Source organism: Alexandromys fortis, unplaced genomic scaffold (assembly GCF_014885135.2).
Source record: "Alexandromys fortis isolate MF-2015 unplaced genomic scaffold, M_Fortis_MF-2015_v1.1 scaffold_7, whole genome shotgun sequence".
NCBI lineage: Eukaryota > Metazoa > Chordata > Mammalia > Rodentia > Cricetidae > Alexandromys > Alexandromys fortis.
In genome coordinates this window covers 19,492,415-19,510,276 of record NW_026067920.1, presented here as the reverse complement: position 1 = coordinate 19,510,276, position 17,862 = coordinate 19,492,415, and the positions used below count along the sequence as shown (strand labels likewise).

Below are 17,862 nucleotides of genomic sequence, written 5' to 3'. Positions count from 1 at the left end.
AAGTGACTGGGAGGTACTTAGAGCTAGTAACTAAGCTTTCGTAGAAGAGAGTAGAACCCACCCCATTGATGATATCTGTCATGAGTGCTTTAATGGACCTTTGTAATGAATGGTCTGAAAAATTGTCGACTATATTTTGATGGCAAGATGATCATGTAATTTGCTGTACAGCGGCCTGAATGGACCCTTCCATTACAACAGTGCTGTGAGTCAGAGCCCCCAGTGAAAGTTGTCCCTGCATTTAGAACTGTAAAGGAAAACAGCAATATACAGCCAACTCTTCCTGTGCAATCCCCCGGGACTGTTCAAGCAGAGTAGCAGTTTATATTGTCTGTGTGAGTACTGCTATTTTCACTGCTGGAATTCTGGAGATGTGAGAAACTGGAGACTCGGGGCTTTATGCCAACAGGGGATTTGTTTGGTTTGGTTATTGTTCTGAATGAATTTTATGCTCAAAATATTTATAATCACAATATTTTGGTGGATATTTTGTAAGTGTATGTGAGTTTAATGGCATTTAAGAGAGAAGCCAAAACTGAAAATTTATGGGTGAAATAATATTCTGAAGTGATCTTCAGAAAATTGTTGACCAAGACATTTTCACTATTATGAATGAATATGGACAGGTGAAAATAGAGCTGCATACATGAATGGAGGTTAAAACTTTGTGATTTTGGCTTCAATAGTCCCACTGTTTTAGACTTAGGTTACGTTTCTCAAAGGCCTTTTCCTCTAAATGTGAAAGTCCGGGGCCCAGCGAGCCTCACTCCCTGGCCCATTTTTCAAGCCAGGTTCTTCCTGAGTTGTTCTGGTCTAACAGGACATACTCAGTGGTTTCTGAAGGCAACATTAATTCTGCTGTTCTCCATAGGGGTTGTGCCTCCAGTACACTTAAGGATATAAATTAATCCATATTTTTCAGCGCTGGTGAATGGAATCAGAGCTGAGATCAGTAGCAGCAACTTAAAACAATAATTTTCTCTTCTTTCATCAGAATCTTTCATGGTTCCAAACACAGTCTAGATAGTGCTGAGCATTCTCAGTAAAGTTCACGAGATGTTTAGCACTGGAGGAATTGGATTTCCTATTGGATTTCCTTGAAATCTGACCCTGGTTTCATTATTTACCTAAAAATTCATTGCATGTAGGTAAATGTTTTGGGATCTGCCTCGTGTAGCTTACCAACCAATGATTATCAACCACTGTTGAGTTAGAGAAGGGAGGATCATGGAGTCCAGAAGCTCCATTTAGAGAAAAGGTGACAGTCGGTCAAGGTGCTCATGCAGGGATGCTGGGAGTTCATCCTGAGGGCCATCCTGCTGACCTGCTCTAGAGTGCAATCAGGATGGCCCTGAACTTCCAGTCAAACCGCTGCTATTTCCTATCTTAAAAGGGAAAAGATTACATCCTCAGCTCTCGTCTCAGCCTGAGCAGGAGCTAAGGGGAGACTTGACACAGAGATGCCCCTGAATAAAATATAACCAAATATTGTTCAGACAGAATCAGGAGAGACAGGGACGAGCTATGCGGCTCACCTCCTAGTTCTCCCGGGTTGTACCCTTGTGAAGAACTTTGTAGAGAGCTATACTGTCTAAAAGAAATAAAAGCCAAACAGACACCAAGTCCTTCCCAATGGTATGATTTTTACCTAAACCACAATGCTTATGTGAGCCGTGAGTTAACGGGACAGTTGGGATGGCCATTATTCACGAACTGTGTGGTTTCTGGAGGCATGGCTAGTTGCCCTCAGTCACCGGCCTGGGTCACTGCCCTGGAAGGGAAGTCCTCCCTCCAGCCTTCTTGGGCTTTCTATGAATGTATGTGGAAATAGCACTGCAGTTTCTCCTGGGGACTTCCACACCCTGGCCCTCTCCAGTGCCCTCTGCTCATATGGAAATACCGATAATCATAACAATTTCCTCAAAGCCAGTTGCTCTGTTGACATTGTCTGCAAGCAAAGCTAAGGATTTCCCGCCCTTTCCTTCTCCAGGGAGCGACCTCCCACAGCCCCTATAATGGAAAGAACAAATGGGTTTCCATTTTGAAGAGATGCTCCCCTCCCCTTTGTTTTGCTACTCTTACCGAAGAAACGTCTAGGAAACTTAAGCCGAGTCAGTCAAGAGCTGATTCCAGTAAATTCTATGGGGAAAAAAGTTCTTGCTATATGTTAATACTGAGCCTATGGTAACTTTCCTTTCAGAGAAGTAGGTCTTTGGGGGACACTTTCTTAGGAAGAATGTCACAAATTGTAAATCATCCTATTATTTCTATGTGATTAATGTAATCTTTCTGAAAACTCCATTTGGAAATCATGCTCTCTACATAAAAGAGCGATTGAAACTCTAATTTAAAAAAATGGCAATGACCATTTACTAGCAAATTATAAGAGAAATTTTCTTAAATACTGAAAGTCATGTTCTAAAACCTGGAACACCTTGTAGAATATAAGTTGCTAGGCTTTCTCCCCCACTCTTTGACAATAAATGGACTGATCCTTCTATTGAGTTTATTCCGTTTAAAAGTTGAAAAGGCTTTCAAGCATTTGTGTGTAAAAGGCATCGAAAAGGCTTTGCACCCCATTGCTAAGGAAGGAAACCGCCTTGGTATTTAGTTACAGGTAGATTTAATCAGCAGCTCATGTTACGGCTGATGCTTGGACACATGGACTTTGGTTGTCCAAACTGCACATTCTTGTGTAGAGTAGAAAGAAGAGAAGAGGAGACAAGTCTAAAGTGTGGGCGATCACAGAGTGAGCAGGCAACCCCCACCCCGAGCTGAGACTTCCTGAACGTTGGTCAGTGTCGCTAAGGAGAGAAAGTCTCTCAAGAGAAACCATTCCCTGTGAGAGAAAAGGATGAGTGACATGTGTAGACAGTAAGAGAGAAGAGGAAAGGAAATAGAAGCATTTATCCATGGAGATGCTTGTGTTTGCCTGAAGACAAACCATTGAACACAATTGCAAACTACTTAATATTATCACGGGTCAGAATCAGTTTGGGACTTAAGTCACCTCAAGGTATTTCCCCCTCTCCTGGGCTTTATCCCCACAGTGAACAGCCTACTGTGTCTTAAGACTTCCGTTGGATGTGTTTTGCATTCCACATTTTCTTCCCACTTTATTGGGTTATAGAGATATTATGTTCCTGGAATAAAGAAAAGTACTAAATACAATGTTTTTGATTAAGACTAAGAGTCTTTTTTCTTCTTTTGTTTCCTTATCTGATCATATTGCATTAAAAAATGTAATCTAGATAGAAAAGTGGTTAGTGAGGGTCTTATTTAGAATGTGAAGTGTTTGTATTTTCCTGCTTGGAGCTTCCATGTGTCCCAGGCATGAACTTTGGGGGAGAGTGGAGATCTTTGAGATACAGACTCAGGTGGAGAAAACATTCAAAGGCCAATATTTGGCTTTAACTGGTAGCCAGTCTCTCCAACTCGCAGTGCTTGAACTAATATGAGGATCCCCCACCCCCAGGTGAAGCCTTACAGATGCTATTTCAGAGTGAAAAAACCCCTTATTTTCTATGTGTGTTTGCTTCTCTCATTTCTTTATTTCTCTGTGTGAACATCTAGCCTAGAAAATGTTTTCATATGTGTGTGACCAAATTCACGCCTCAGTTTCTGGTATGAGACTGTCCTCTCATGTGGATACAGCCAGTGTGATGGCTCGTAGCATCTTCCAGGTGGAGAATGGTGTTTCCATAGAAACACTATTAGATGAAAAGTGCCCTGCGGGTCCGCCACTCTAGGCGCGGAGCAAATGGAATCGGACCGGGAATTGATTGCTCTAGAAGAGACAGCTGTTGTCCATTGGTTCTGATCTTGGTAACAAGATCTGTTGGAGGATCTCGGTGTCATAGTCTTGCTAACGGTCCTGCAAGAGTTGATCTCTAACACTGCAGTTAATTCGTGCAGTGGGAAAGTTCTAATTGCTGTCCCTGTGGCTCATTCGATTGATCAAGGTAAGAGAGGGGTCAGTAGGCAGGTCAGTCTCCACACAGAGAGCTATGGGCAGCCTTTTCCTTTCTCCTCACAGTTTTATTTCTTAGTAGTGACTATTCTGAGCTTCCCTTACCAGATCTGAAAGAAGTTGGGCAGTTTTTAGAAGACAGAGAGGCAGGTCATCTAGATTTGAGAAAGCTTGCTTAAGATATCAGTCAGGGTAATAAACACAAAGTCCTGCAGCAAGGTGGTCGAAACCAACCTCAGACCAATTCATTCTTACGTGCCTGGCCCAAGGAAGTGGTTTGTAGTTATAGCAGTTAGATAGAATGTGTACATGCATGTGTATGTGTGTGTGCTCATGTTCTTCTCTCTCTCTCTCTCTCTCTCTCTCTCTCTCTCTCTCTCTCTCTCTCTCTGTGTCTGTCTGTCTGTCTGTGCTGCTGGGGGTGTACCCAAGACTTTGCCTTGGGCTAAGGTAGCCCCCTACTATTGAGTCATATCTGTAGGCCAGAATTTTGATTTTCTTTTTACAACTTGCAGCAATCCTCCTGCCTTAGGCTCTCACGTGCTAGGATGGCAGATCTGAATCATCACATATTATTGACAGATATTTACTTGTTATACTTAAACACTAGCAGGGAGGAGTGAGGGTTTCTCCTTTCATATGTCCATGGACCTCATTTTGAACAAAGTCTTTTCAACACAGAAGATCATCTTCGTGGTCATTCCTTTCCCGCTTGGTCTTGCCCTTCCTCTGACCAGAGCTGGGTTCTGTTGGCACTAACTCTGGCTCAGCCAGAATAGCTCATTTTGAAGCTCAAGACATGGCTGCTGCTCTGAGGGCTTCATATTCCACTTCTCATTACATAAGAACCCTGACTGCTTCTCCTCCAAGTGGGAATCATCAGTCTCGGGAGAAAAGTGGAATGGATTATTTAATTATTGGAGGAATGGGGATGCCCTAATTATTCTGCAGTAGGCATCATACAAACTCTGTTCAGTCGTGAAGACAGAATGAGGAGCTAACAGATTCTTTTTTCTTAGGTAGTTACTGAAATCCTAATGGATGGGTGATGGATTTTCTTAGGTCAGGTAAACTGAAAAGGCTACAGCTGGACTTCGTCACCCAGAAGAATTGGAGTTAATACTAATGATCACTGCGAATTAGAAGATCAAAGGGGAAGCAAAGTCCTGTCTTCAAATTCTTGCCCCAGAGGCCATTAGTGACCTGGCAGAGCCCTCTCCCAGCCTCGCCCAACCTCTCCCATTGCCTGTTCTTTCTTGCCCACTCCTTGCTGCCGCCCCTTTGACCTGGGGTAATTATGGTCTGTTGATGAGGAGACAGAACAGGGAAAACAATCAAAAGTGAAAACAAAAGTACAGCTTCATCACAGGTACACAGGACTCGAATAGGAGGGTGCCCCGCGCTCACTTCCTGCTGTGATTGGGACATTCGCTGTCAGGAGGTTCCCTGATTTCCCCAATGTTTGGTCCCTTCTCTGTGGGACTTTTTGTAGGGTCTAGCTGGCAACATTTCTAAAATTCCCTTTTATTTCCAAAGCTAGGAAAGAAATACATCATCTTTGGTTTCCCAGAGTTCAGTAATTAGACCTCAGGCCTGCATGTGCCAGAAAAGCGCTCCTACCACTGAGCCACGCCCCCAGCCCCTCTGATGTACTCTTAATTGGGGCTAATTAATAAAGATTTAGTTTAAATCAAATGTCCACGTGAGCTCACGTTGTTAGGCTGCTGGTGGCTGTGCACATGATTGAACTCCAAGCATCCTTCAGACTTCAAAGCCCATGTCAGCAGCATGGCCTCCCTTTATTCCAGTTAATGATGATACATTTTCTAAAATATCAAACCTGGTCAATGAATATTTGTGAAACTGCCCCTTCTCAATTTATCGTTTAGAGAAATTAAATTAAAATTGGGATACCACATGTATCTTTTTTTTCTTCCTAAACTAACTCAATCTCGTCTTTAGGGATGCTGTTTTATATAAACTGGACTCATTACTTTCTCTGGGTCTGAGAGTCCTAAGAGCCAGCAATGGTTGCAGAACTCAGAATCCAAGGACTTCAGTCCTTGATCCACAGGCAGTCCTGGATTACTAGAGAGTGTGTGCTGTCCTGCGCTACATAGGGAGACTCTAGCCAAAAAATATGACCAACCAACCAACCAACCAGACAAAAAAGATAATACTCCCTGGAAGGCACTTTGCCCAGAAGAATGGAGGTTCAACTAAAGGAAATATTGGCTGGTTTTGTTTCAGAAAGGAAACTCTTACTCCGCTTTGCTTTAGATTAGTTTGGGTTGTTTGGAGAAAAGAAGAACTATATGTCCCAGAATGAGAAAGCTACTTTTGACATAAGTGGAAACTTGTTCTTCATCACTCCGTCTTTCTAGCTAAAGTGTGACCGTGACTGTATGTACATGTTTATTTTCATAATACAGTCGTGCGTGGATTTTTCTGCAGGACACAATTACAAACCCATGCCATACTACCAGTCATGAGGAAAAGCGACCCATTTTGCTTCTCTGAGTCTCCCAAATAATCATCTTCACTTGCCTAATTTTTCCATCTCTGTTTAAGTCAACCCGTTTACATATATTGCTGTGAGTAAATACCACAACCGCAGAGCAACTTGTCGAGGAGAAGGTTTAGTTCAACAACAGGTTCTTCAGAGATGGCAGTCAGGGCAGGAACTCAAGGCAGGAACCCGAAAGCAGGAACTGAAGCAGAGGCCATGGAGGAGGAGTGCTGCCTCTGGCTTGTTTCTGGGTTTACGTTTAGTTACTTTTCTTATACAGCTCAGGCCTACCTGTGTAAGGATGGTACCACATACCGTGGGCTGGCCCATCCTCCGTTAATTAGCAACCAAGGAAACATCTGTAGACCTGTCCACAGGTCAACCTGATGGAGGCTGTGCTGCAGCTGAAACTCCCTCCTCGCAGACGTATGAAGTTGGCATCCATTGTTAGCCATCACACAGCCCATGCCAACATTCAACCAAATTGTGGAAACCAATTGCTTTCCCTCTTGCTCGTGACCCAAGCTTACTTGAGTTATCCCGAATGACTTGAGGTTGCAAACTTTATTTTACTGATGTTCCGATTCAGTAATGTAATGGTTGTTTTGCTTTCTGCCAAAACGATTGCTTCTGATCCAGGCATCTCAGAGTGCAGAGTCTCGGGCCTGGTCTCACGTGTCAAGCACGCGGTAGAGCCAGAGATGGTGGCTCATACTTGCAGTTCCAGTAGCTGGAGGCTGAGGCAGGAGGATTGAGGATTTGAGGCTATCCAGAATGAGCTTCACAGCTGGACCAGCTCTCAAGAATGTTACCTCCTGGGGAAAGAGCTCAGTGGAAAGGAATTTGCTGAGTGTAGCTAAGGATTCAGGTTCAATCCACAGTTTTTCTAAAACACGAAGCCAAAAATCCAAACAATAGCATCAACGCTCCCCCTACTCCCTAACTCCTACCAGAACCTCAAATCAACACCAACCAAACAAGGAAAGAATTTTGAAGAACTCAGATGGGATACTAAGACTCCTTTTTTATTTAAGTGTTTTTTTAAAAAAGATTTTATTTATTTATTATGTATACAATATTCCACCTAGGTGTACTCCTGCAGGCCAGAAGAGGACATCAGATCTCATTATACATGGTTGCAAGCCACCATATGGTTGCTGGGAATTGAACTCAGGACCTCTGGAAGAGCAGCCAGTGCTCTTAAGCACTGGGCCATCTCTCCAGCCCCTCAGACTCCTTTCTTGTAGACCAGTGGAGAACCTCTGGGGACTGAAGGGGTTATGCCATGAAACCTGACATTTTAAAGCCTCTTTGTCCTTGGTTTCTGGAGGTTTAACTACATGCCTTTATTCAGCAATGACTGCCCAGTGGCCATGACTTCCGATATGAAATGTATTATCTAAAGAAAGGTCTTCCGGTAACTTGATGTGTACAAAGGTTTACACCCTGTGTTAGTTAACAGTTAAATCAGATGCAAATGACCTGTTTTTATATTAACCGAAGTAGTGTTAATAGAGATTTTTGCTAACTACTTGGGTGTGAATATCTCGGCATTACCTCTTCAGAAAAAAAGGGAGTGAGGCGATAGATCCCCACTTAACACTTGCTGGGATCTGATGTTAAGTCTTTGTATCTTAGTGGTCAGCTGTTATTTTATTGTTCCTGGAGCCCCTGAACCACCCAAGAGCTTTCATTGTCCTAGGATAAAAATGGCCCTGAGAATTTGGTGTCTTAGGAAGTTCTGGAGGAGCTCTGAGGTTGGAAAGGTCATCAGTGCATGTAAACACTCATTCTAAAAAAAAAAAAAAAAAATCACAAAACCCATCCGGGCCAGCTTGCAAAAGTTCAGGAATAATTCTTAAATTCCAAATGTGAGAGGGGAGGAACACCACTAAAATGATTTCACAAAAAAAGTAGGAAGAAAGCTAGAAAGAAAGAGAAGACTGTCGCTTCCCTTCATGGTGTTGCTTTATTGATTATTTTGGCATTGGGTCTCTCGCTGTGTCTTTTTAAGCAGCTGAAGAAAAGGATTGATCCATGGTCTTCATAAATTCTAATACCTATCTCTGTGGGGCTGTGTAAGGGAACGTTTGTCCACGCGCACTGCACTCGGGGGCAGTGCTGCGAGGTGACAGGGTGATTTTTCTCAGGTCAGGAGCTGAGCACTCACTAAGCTCAGGTCAGGATCTCCTGACTTGAATTTCCGTGGATTTCCACTGAGTTACCTCTCAAACACGAGCCAAAGCAAATGGCACTGTTGCATTGTGGGAGTTCAAAGGTGTAAGTATAACCTCATTTCATACCTAGCTAGTTAGTATATTTTTATGTAAAAACATAAGTCAGGGATTTCGGCATAAGACTTGCTAGATGTCCTGTGATGGTTCCTGAGACTACGGGTCATGGGCAGTCCTTCCTTCCCTTCCTGGATTGTCTCCCACAAGTATTTACTCCTATGAGGAGACAAGGCTACAGCTACTGATAGTTTATAGCAAGCTTCATAATTTATGGATTGTTATAATCTCAAATTTTAAACACAGTTTAACGGCTTGTCTTTCCTTCTACCCATGTCTGAGGGTAGTTGGGGGGGGGGCGCAAAGAATCCATTTTCCCTCATGCAAATCCTAACTAACCCTTTACCAGAGAATTCAGCTCCTTGAAGACTTTTCTTTTTTCTTTTTCTTTTGCCTGACACGTGGTCAGGACGCAAAGAACTATGCCTTTAATTTGCTTTATGGAGAGCAAAGGCACTGCTTATGCAGCCCTGATTACTCTTGAACCTACAATCCAACTGTCGTTTCTCAGCAGAGAAAGCTGCTAAACCCTGGAGAATTAAGGCGCTGCTCAGGAGTAAGACACCGAGGGCTGATCATTTTAAAGCTAGTAATAACCAGAATCCTCAAATTCTTATGAATAAAATGTAATTTTAGTAATGTTTCCATAAACAGTGGTAATGGTGGCATTTTAGTCGGCAGTGACATTAGTCACATTGAAATTGCACTGCATTGGCTTTTAAATTACTCCACCTGTCTGTGTGAATAGAACGTTCAGTGTAAAAGCAGAGAGACAGCTGCCGTTAATGTCTGCTTCTCCCCGTGCAGATTATGCTGGCAAATCTACATGCATAAAGGACTGGTTTGTGATGGAAAACGGTACCTGACCTCGCCGGCTCTCGAGTCACAAAGCCCCCTACCTTTAATTACCAGTGGCTGTGTTTAGTTGTTGATATAAAAATGTCAGCTTCCAGGAGCGTAACCTCAGGTTCACTCCCTCTAGTAATGTCGCTGCCTGTACACTCTTTCCTTCCACCCACATCTGTCCTGCGAGGAAGGAGCATTTATCTTGATGTGTTTCAGAAACACGCGCAGCACTTGCGCTTAAAAGAGAACCACCTAAGACTGCCAACTTGATTGATGAAGTTTGTTTTTGAGGATTTTTGAAGATTAGGGGAATCTGGGTCTGTCTTCGTAGCCAGAATAGAAAGAAATGCGGCCGGCTGTTTATACCTTCAAAGGACTAGAGCCATTCTTCTACCACCAATGCCCTCTCTCCTGACGATCAGGGCCAGGCATTTCATGTATCAGTAAGGGCAATGAAGAGACGAACTGGAGAATATCACGGTTTTTTCCTAGGTGCCCATGTTTCTGCTGGTAGGTGATGGAGTTTCCTTTCTGGACCAGCCCGTTTGTCCTCAGCCCTTTGGTGCATGGGAATAGTTCCACCGAGAGGAGACTGGGGTAGGCACGTGTTGGCAGTCCCGGATTTGGTGACGTGGTAATAGGAGCTCTATGTGTCTGGCTCATTTGCAAGCCTTCTTTTTGACTCCTTTCATACAACTGGTGTTTCCGTGTTTAATTTAACAAGGAACGAGTAGTAAACGGGAGCCGCTGCCTGAGATCCCACTGTGAGCGTGTTTTGCACTTGGCTCCCTAGTGACAAGGCAATTTGTGAAATTATGTGCTGGTGTAATTAGATGAAGCCAGGGCTCCTGATTGTTGCCATGCGTGTGCAGAGAAGGTTTGTTAAGGCAGGGGGGGGGGAGCAAAAAAATAGATTATTACCCTGGCAAGTTGGCTCAAAGCTTCTTCATTTATTTGTAAACAGAATATTTAGTGACCGCATAGGAAGTAGCTGTAATCACCAGCTCATAAAGAAACCACAGCAGAGCCTTTTGCAGCTTCGCAGAGAGCTCATGTAAAATTTAAGCTGGGAGGCAGAATCCCTGTTAATGTAATTAGGATCTAATTTACCACCCTTTGCACACAGATGTAATAATGTCTAGATATTTATTCTATCTTTAAGCACGTTACATATACCTCAGTGCAGCCGTTACTGAGCAGAAACAGGTGTGCGCACTTTCCTAATTCATTTTTACACTGTAAACACATAGCGATCGAAGGGAAATATTTACCAAAAATGAGGGGAAGGAATGTCTGCAAATGAGGCAGTAATGGACAGTTGCCCTTTATGTACTGATGGATTTCTCAATGGTTAAGTAAATTAAAGCGAATGCTAGAAAAATCAATAGGCCAGCGTGGTCTTGGTTTTGCCTCATAGACTTCAGGACAGAATGACAGATGTGGTATCTATGACCCATTTAAGTATTAATGCTTGAAAAATTGCTTCTGCATGCGAGGCTGTAAGCTTAGAAACATTCTGTTCTATTAAATTACAGACAATAATATTTTTAAGTGTATGTGGAATTTATATGTTTCAGTTAGGCTGGTCTGTGTTAGGGTTATACCGGAAGACTGGTTGCTCAGCGGTTGCTGGAGCTTCATAAATCAGATGTGAATGGTCCTGTATGGGAGCATCTTCAGGGGCTGGAGTCAGAAGGTGTAAAGGATGCCTTCTGAGCGGATGTGTACACGAAAGTGCATATGCTACCACTCTACATGAAGACCAAATTCAATCCAATTAAGGGTTAGCTACTCAGAGCCTTTGGAAAAATGGCATTCAAACATGGCATTGTTCAGCTCATTTCCTGGGATACAAATGCTGTCTCTTCTGTTTGAATTAGCATAGGTATTGTGTTAGGTAGGTTGACTGTCACAGGCTGTGGCAGATTAGACATAGTCTAAAGACAGAAATAGGCTACTGGGGACGTACAGACAGGCCCATTGGTTACAACATGGAACTGTCCAACTTCCTAGCCTTTGTTCATGTTTACAGAGATTAATGATGTCAGGAGCAGTGGTGCATACCCTGAATCCCAGCACTCAGGAGGGGGCTGAGGCAGGCAGATCTCTGTTAGCTCAGGGCCAGCCTGGTCTACATACAAGTTCTGGGAGAGTCAGAGCTATATAGTGTCAGACCCTGTCTCAGAAAAGAAAATAGCATCTTCAAGATAAAATATTTATGCCGTGTCATAATTAATCAGATATTGGGGGTAGAAAGGCAAGGTTGGGGACAGACTCACATGAACTTTATCATAAGAAAAGAAAGTTCATTTTTGCAGCCAAAATCAGATGTAGAATCCAAATCCCTCTTACTTTCTTGTACTGTCCCCACTTAGGCTGTTGATGCCTCCATTTCTTCTCTGCTCAGGGCAGGCAGACATATCCAGTCTGTCTCTGGATGTTGAGTATCATATATGAAGGTGAGCCTGTGTTATATAAAACCACTGAGGTGATGTGATGGAAAAAACAACAAAATGATTGTCTAGACAACAGAAGATGCTGTCTTGATTTGTCCTTCTTTACAGCCTGGCATTTAGGAAAGCATCCCCTGTACTTCCTCACAGCCTGGCATTTAGAAAAGCATCCCCTGTACTTCCTCACAGCCTGGCATTTAGGAAAGCATCCCTTGTACTTCCTCACAGCCTGGCATTTAGGATAGCATCCCCTGTACTTCCTTACAGCCTGGCATTTAGGATAGCATCCCCTGTACTTCCTTACAGCCTGGCATTTAGGATAGCATCCCCTTGTACGTCCTTACAGCCTGGCATTTAGGAAAGCATCCCTTATACTTCCTTACAGGCTGGCATTTAGGATAGCATCCCCTTGTACTTCCTCACAGCCTGGCATTTAGGAAAGCATCCCCTTGTACTTGCATCATGAGACTTATATCGAGAACATCCAGAAACTTATGGAGGTGTAGGAATATCCCTCAAATATTAAAGGCTGCTTTCTAAAACACCATAGAAATTGTGACCCACTCGAAGAACTTTGGCTTGTTGTATAGACATGCTGTTTAAAATTTTAATAAGCAGTCAAATTATCTGGGGGTCATTTTTTTTAAATGTAGATTCTGATCCAAGAACAGTGACCAACAATTTTGGATTTCTAGCAAGCTCCCAGTGATGTCTGTTTTAGATAGGAAGGTTATCTTTCTTCATTTTTACACCCCCAACGCCAAGGTTAAAACACATTCAGTTATTTTCATTGTACTAGTTAGACCAAAGTATTTTGTATTTCCTTTGCAATCCTCAATTATTTTTCAGAGTGTAACACTTCCCTTTAAAGCATCAAATAGTTTTCAATGAGTGTGTCAAATACAACAAAAGTTTCCACTTGGCCAAGGTCACAGAAAAACGAGAATCATTTCTTCTAGTGTGTTAACAGTGTACCCCAGCATTTGAGGAAAGTGGAAAGGTTTCAGTGAAGGTCTAGCTACAGATTAGGGTTATGTGCCTCCATCTCTCCTCAGTGCTCTGGCAATGGTGTTTAAGGCTGGCTGTTAACTGTGCTCTGATGGCAGAGTGTGCACCGGTTGTGAACATCCCCAGAGTCTGCCCTGGCGACCGATGGCATTTGTCAGTTAGTAATTACAGCACTAGTAAGCACTTAAACAGGGCCATAGTGTGGGGAGAATTGAGGGTGTGCTCTTGGCCTGCTCCAGGATGGACTTCATCTGACTTACCCACTGCCACTCTCAAATGTGCCCAGTGCTGCATAGTGGGTTGTTTTCAACAGCAACCATCTGGAAAGTAACTTCACCCTCCTTTGGCTATGATCTAAGGAATTATGATAAGTAGCAAGTACCTATTAATCACCGGAGAGCAGGTAAATTTTCACTCATTAGGGCACACATACTGCATGTAGTTTCTTGGAATTAGGTCATTTATTTCGGTCTAAGGCATTGAGGATCAAAGGTCACAGGGAATCCAAAAGCCATTAGTCAGGGTTCTTTTCTGGACCCCTCAGATGTCATTGAATGAGTCACCCATGGCAGCCTGGGTCTGGCCTGCTGTCATGGACCTGGCAGGGTGCCTACTTTATTTCCAGTTTGCATAGATGAAAAGCAGAGCAGCTACTCTCTGCATCACTATAAAAATCAGCTTACGCAAAATCTCCATTTGAAATACAGTATGCTTGTGCCCCGGCATGCTTTCTTTCAGGGCAATGTGGGATCTAGACTTTGACATTGGGGAGAGAGGCGTGCATTTGATAGCACTGCAGATTATCCTTTGTGTTGGTGTGAACATTTATAACTCATCATAGACTTGGTGAAGACCCAACTTTCGTGCGGAATTGTAAGGATAAGCCACACATTTTAATTGATTAGAAGAAAATAAAAACCAATGCATCAACTTAACCATCGTGTATGTGTGCATGTGTGCATGCGCATGTGTGTGTGCGTGTGTATGTGCGTGTGTGTCTGTGTGTTTAGCTATTCCCTCCTGATAAGACTGGGGCCACTTGGCAGCAATGAGTTTTGAGTATCAGAAGTACTGGGCAAGAGATTTTGTCCAGTCAATTCATTTACTTTCCCCATTGAGCCCTATGAGTATCAGGCCCACACCCTGAAGTGAAAACACCATCAATTACCACGATGACAGGTACCCAGTACTTACTCCCTGAAAGTTATTCGTATTTGCGTAGAACTCTAAGCACTCCACAACATTCATCACTTGAGTGTTCAAAAGAGATTGAGTAAACGTTGGGTTGAATTTCTAAGGAAAATAAAGGTCAACCACACACGGCATGAAATGGCATGTATTTGAAGTGCTTTTTAAAACTCAGGCTATGAGCCAATGTCCCACTCGATCTAAGAAAAAGGTTATTAAATAATTAATTTACATCTGACCTTACGATGAATAATTTTGTCCCCATTTTACAGATGGGCGAAAGGGGCAGAAGAGGTTAGGGATCTAATAGAGATCTCTATGTACAATAAAGCAGGGCCCGGAACTTCCACCCTCCTGGAGCTCTCTACCTCCGTGCCCTGACATTTAAAGTTATGACTTGGTTTTGTTCTTGAAATTGCCTCTTATATACACTGGATGAATGAAAATGGAGACAGGCGTCCACATGACCTCACTGGGGCCCTGGCTTAGCCACAATCACTCAAGCATGAACACTGTGGCTCAATGGTCAACAAGATCTCTACCCTCTAGGTAGGGCTTATACTAGCCCTAGAGGTTTCTAGTTTTGATACACTAATTTTAGATAAGGGGTGTGTGTGTGTGTGTGTGTGTGTGTGTGTCTGTATGTATGTTTGATGATGATAGAATGGTGAATTCTGGGTCCTTCTCCAGGAATGCCGTATTCTCTTTTGGTCTGATGATAATTTCCCCCATCATCTTAATTCTACCATACAGCAGTTAAAACCACTTGAAGTCACTGTGCCGTAAACTATGGTTAAAGTTAACCATGGAATTTTACTATAAATAGGGCCATCAAAGTTTCTCTAGGCAAGTTCAAATGCCTGGCGAGAGCCTATGGGAAGCCTGATACATCAGGGGCTTCCTCTGGTCTTTGAGAAGTCAACGGGTCTAATTGTGCAGCTTGTAGAAAGAACCAGAGGGTGGAGAATTGGGGATGAAAGCGGTGATTCTCAGAGTTGAGAGGAATGGAGGGTGAGGGTGGGAATGGGTCAGTGGTAAAACTGGCATTGCCTTGGCGGAAGCTTTCATTTTTTTTTTTACTCCCACCGAAGCTGGCTATGAGTATGGAGCTGTGGACTTGGAGCACGCTGACAGAGAAAGGAGATAGAGAATGGGGGAATACTTGTTTTTAAAGGCTCCGTGGAGTGAAAAACTTACAGATAAGAGGCAAAGGAGCTGTAACGGGGGTGGGACTGTCAAAGGTGGAAATGTGGGGTCTTTCCCAAGCAAGGAAGAAAGACACAGAGGCAATAGTCAAAGACTCTGCTCCTTGCATTAATCTGTTCGGGTCCAATCCTAGCTCTCTGTCTCGCTCTCAACTGATGGAGTCTCCATGGGATGTAGGGATTAACCTGGCGTTTCCCATTCTTCCTCCCTTATGTGGCTGCTAACTCTTCCTTCTAGATGCTTTTCCCTTCTCTTCTGCCATTCAGCCTATGCCAAGCTTCTGAGCTTTCGCTGTCTCTTCACAGAAGAGAAAGAAAGAGGCAGGGAAAGCCTTCACTTTACAATTAAAGAGATTTGTGAAGCAAAACTTGACCAAGTCTTTTTCCGCTTAAAATCCTTAGTCTTTCCCTGTTGCACTTCAGGTACAAACTGAAGACTCTAGACAAGTCGTTTGAGAGCCCATGCCCCTCTCTGGCCCTTTCCATTCATGGTCCCCACAGCTTGGCTCAAGTCCTGCACTTTCCCACAGGTGGCCCTGTACTGTGTGTGCCTTAGGTGACTGCTTCCTTGTCTGGTATGTGTCACCTCCATGATCCCTTCTCCACTTGACACTTTTTTCCACATTCTTTTCATCTTATCTCAGCTGTCCTTCCTTGTCCTAACAGAGGAAAGGAAATACCTCTAGGGCCTTGCCCTGACTTCTCGGAGTTCTTATCTTTGCTTGTGAGCTGCCTCCCTAGCCACAAGTCAAGATCTAATCTTTCCTCCTTGTCTTTTCAGAGCAACAAAACAGGTGCTTAACATTTTTTCACCCCATAAATGAGTGATGTTTCAAGACAGTAGTGACCAAACTCCAAGAGTTTGAGAAAGCTGAAGGGCTGGAAATGGTCCTAACATAAGGGTTAGAATACCGTCAGTGACCACTGTAGGAAAGAACTCTTTTAGACAGCTGGAGGATGATATTATGTTGTAATGTGTCAGAGAGTTGCCGCCTGGAGGAAGTAGAAGCAATTGAATTTTGGATACAGTTTGCCAAGGAACTTCAAAGCAATAGTAATAAACCAGAAGGTTTCGATTTTCTGACTTTTGTTTATTTTGAGACATAGTCTAGCTATAGCCCAAATGGCTAGCCTTGCCCAGACTAGACCATAATTGTCCTGCCTCGGCCTCCTAAGTGCCAGGATTATAAGCATGTGCCACTACACCCTGCCCTGGTTTTTCATTTGTAATATTCAAGAGAAAGAGATAATTTATGCATAGAATTAAATCCGGCTGTTCTCATGACATTGTTATTGTTTACAGGTAGTGTGTTGCTGTAGAGACAAATCTAGCAATAGAGGACTCTTTGGAGATAAAGTCAAGAGGTGCAGGCTAACAGGGTGAAGATCACTGGGAAACTGGGGTGAGGGATGCAAAGTGAACAATCAGTGGAATAGCATTGCTGAAGGAGAATCTAGCAATAGGTAGGAACCAAGGGGTGAGAGGGAGCTTCTGAGGAATGGAGAAGGTCTGTGTTCCCCTCCTTCTAGCAAATCCCAGGAAAGAGGACCAGTGCGAGCCCGGGAAATAGGACTGGAGCTGCAGAGAAGGAAGTGGCAGGAGAAGCTTGCTGGGAATGTCGTAGGCAGAACAAGGAAAGGGGAAATGGAGTAAAAGACAAGAGGACTTTCCCAGTGCAGTGGAAAACGGTGGAGAAATAGTGTGAGATGCTAGCAGGACCCGGGACTCCTAGCAAATGTGACCTATAAACATCTCTTCTTCACATGCTAAAAGGAAGGTGACGTGATAACCTCTCACTGGCTACCTTTTCCACAGGAAAATGATTGTATTTCCTCCCCCGCTCCCCGTTCCTTCAAAATTACCGCCATGGAGAAAATCCACTGAGCTCCAGTCTGAGCAACTTAAGCTTGTACAATCACATGTAGGCTGATGAACTTGAGACTGCATTAAAGGTTTTATCTCACCTTTGTAGGAAGTTAGCGTGTAATTGCTGTATGTCATCTCTCAGTGCTGGTCCTGTGAGAAGTTTGCCAACTTGTTATTGATAACCTCTGCGTGCAAGTTCAACGGAAAGCACCCAGATGCAGCTGTCTGTTCAGAAAATATTTTTCTTCTGATAATTTTTTCCTCACCGTAATATCTGAGAGAAACCCACACACTTAGAATACATCAAAGCCACTGTTCACAGTAATGTGGATGTAATCCCAGGTATGTTTCTGAAACCGTGCCTCTGCCAGAGACTCAGTTTGAGCACTGAGAAAGGAAGGTGTTGGCCTTGGACAGATCTTGTTAGCTTTACCAGTTGACACTGAATTGGTCTTGACATCGCTCCAGAGGCATCTACCATTGTCATTTTGGTCTGATAGTCGATGACATACCCCTGACTTTGTG

General features: G+C 43.4%; 1 protein-coding gene across 4 annotated transcripts in view; it reads left to right on the top strand.

The window, feature by feature from the left end:
• Meis1 (Meis homeobox 1) overlaps positions 1 to 17,862 on the top strand; it is a 139,501-nt gene that overhangs the window by 79,193 nt on the left and 42,446 nt on the right. The window lies entirely within an intron of this gene.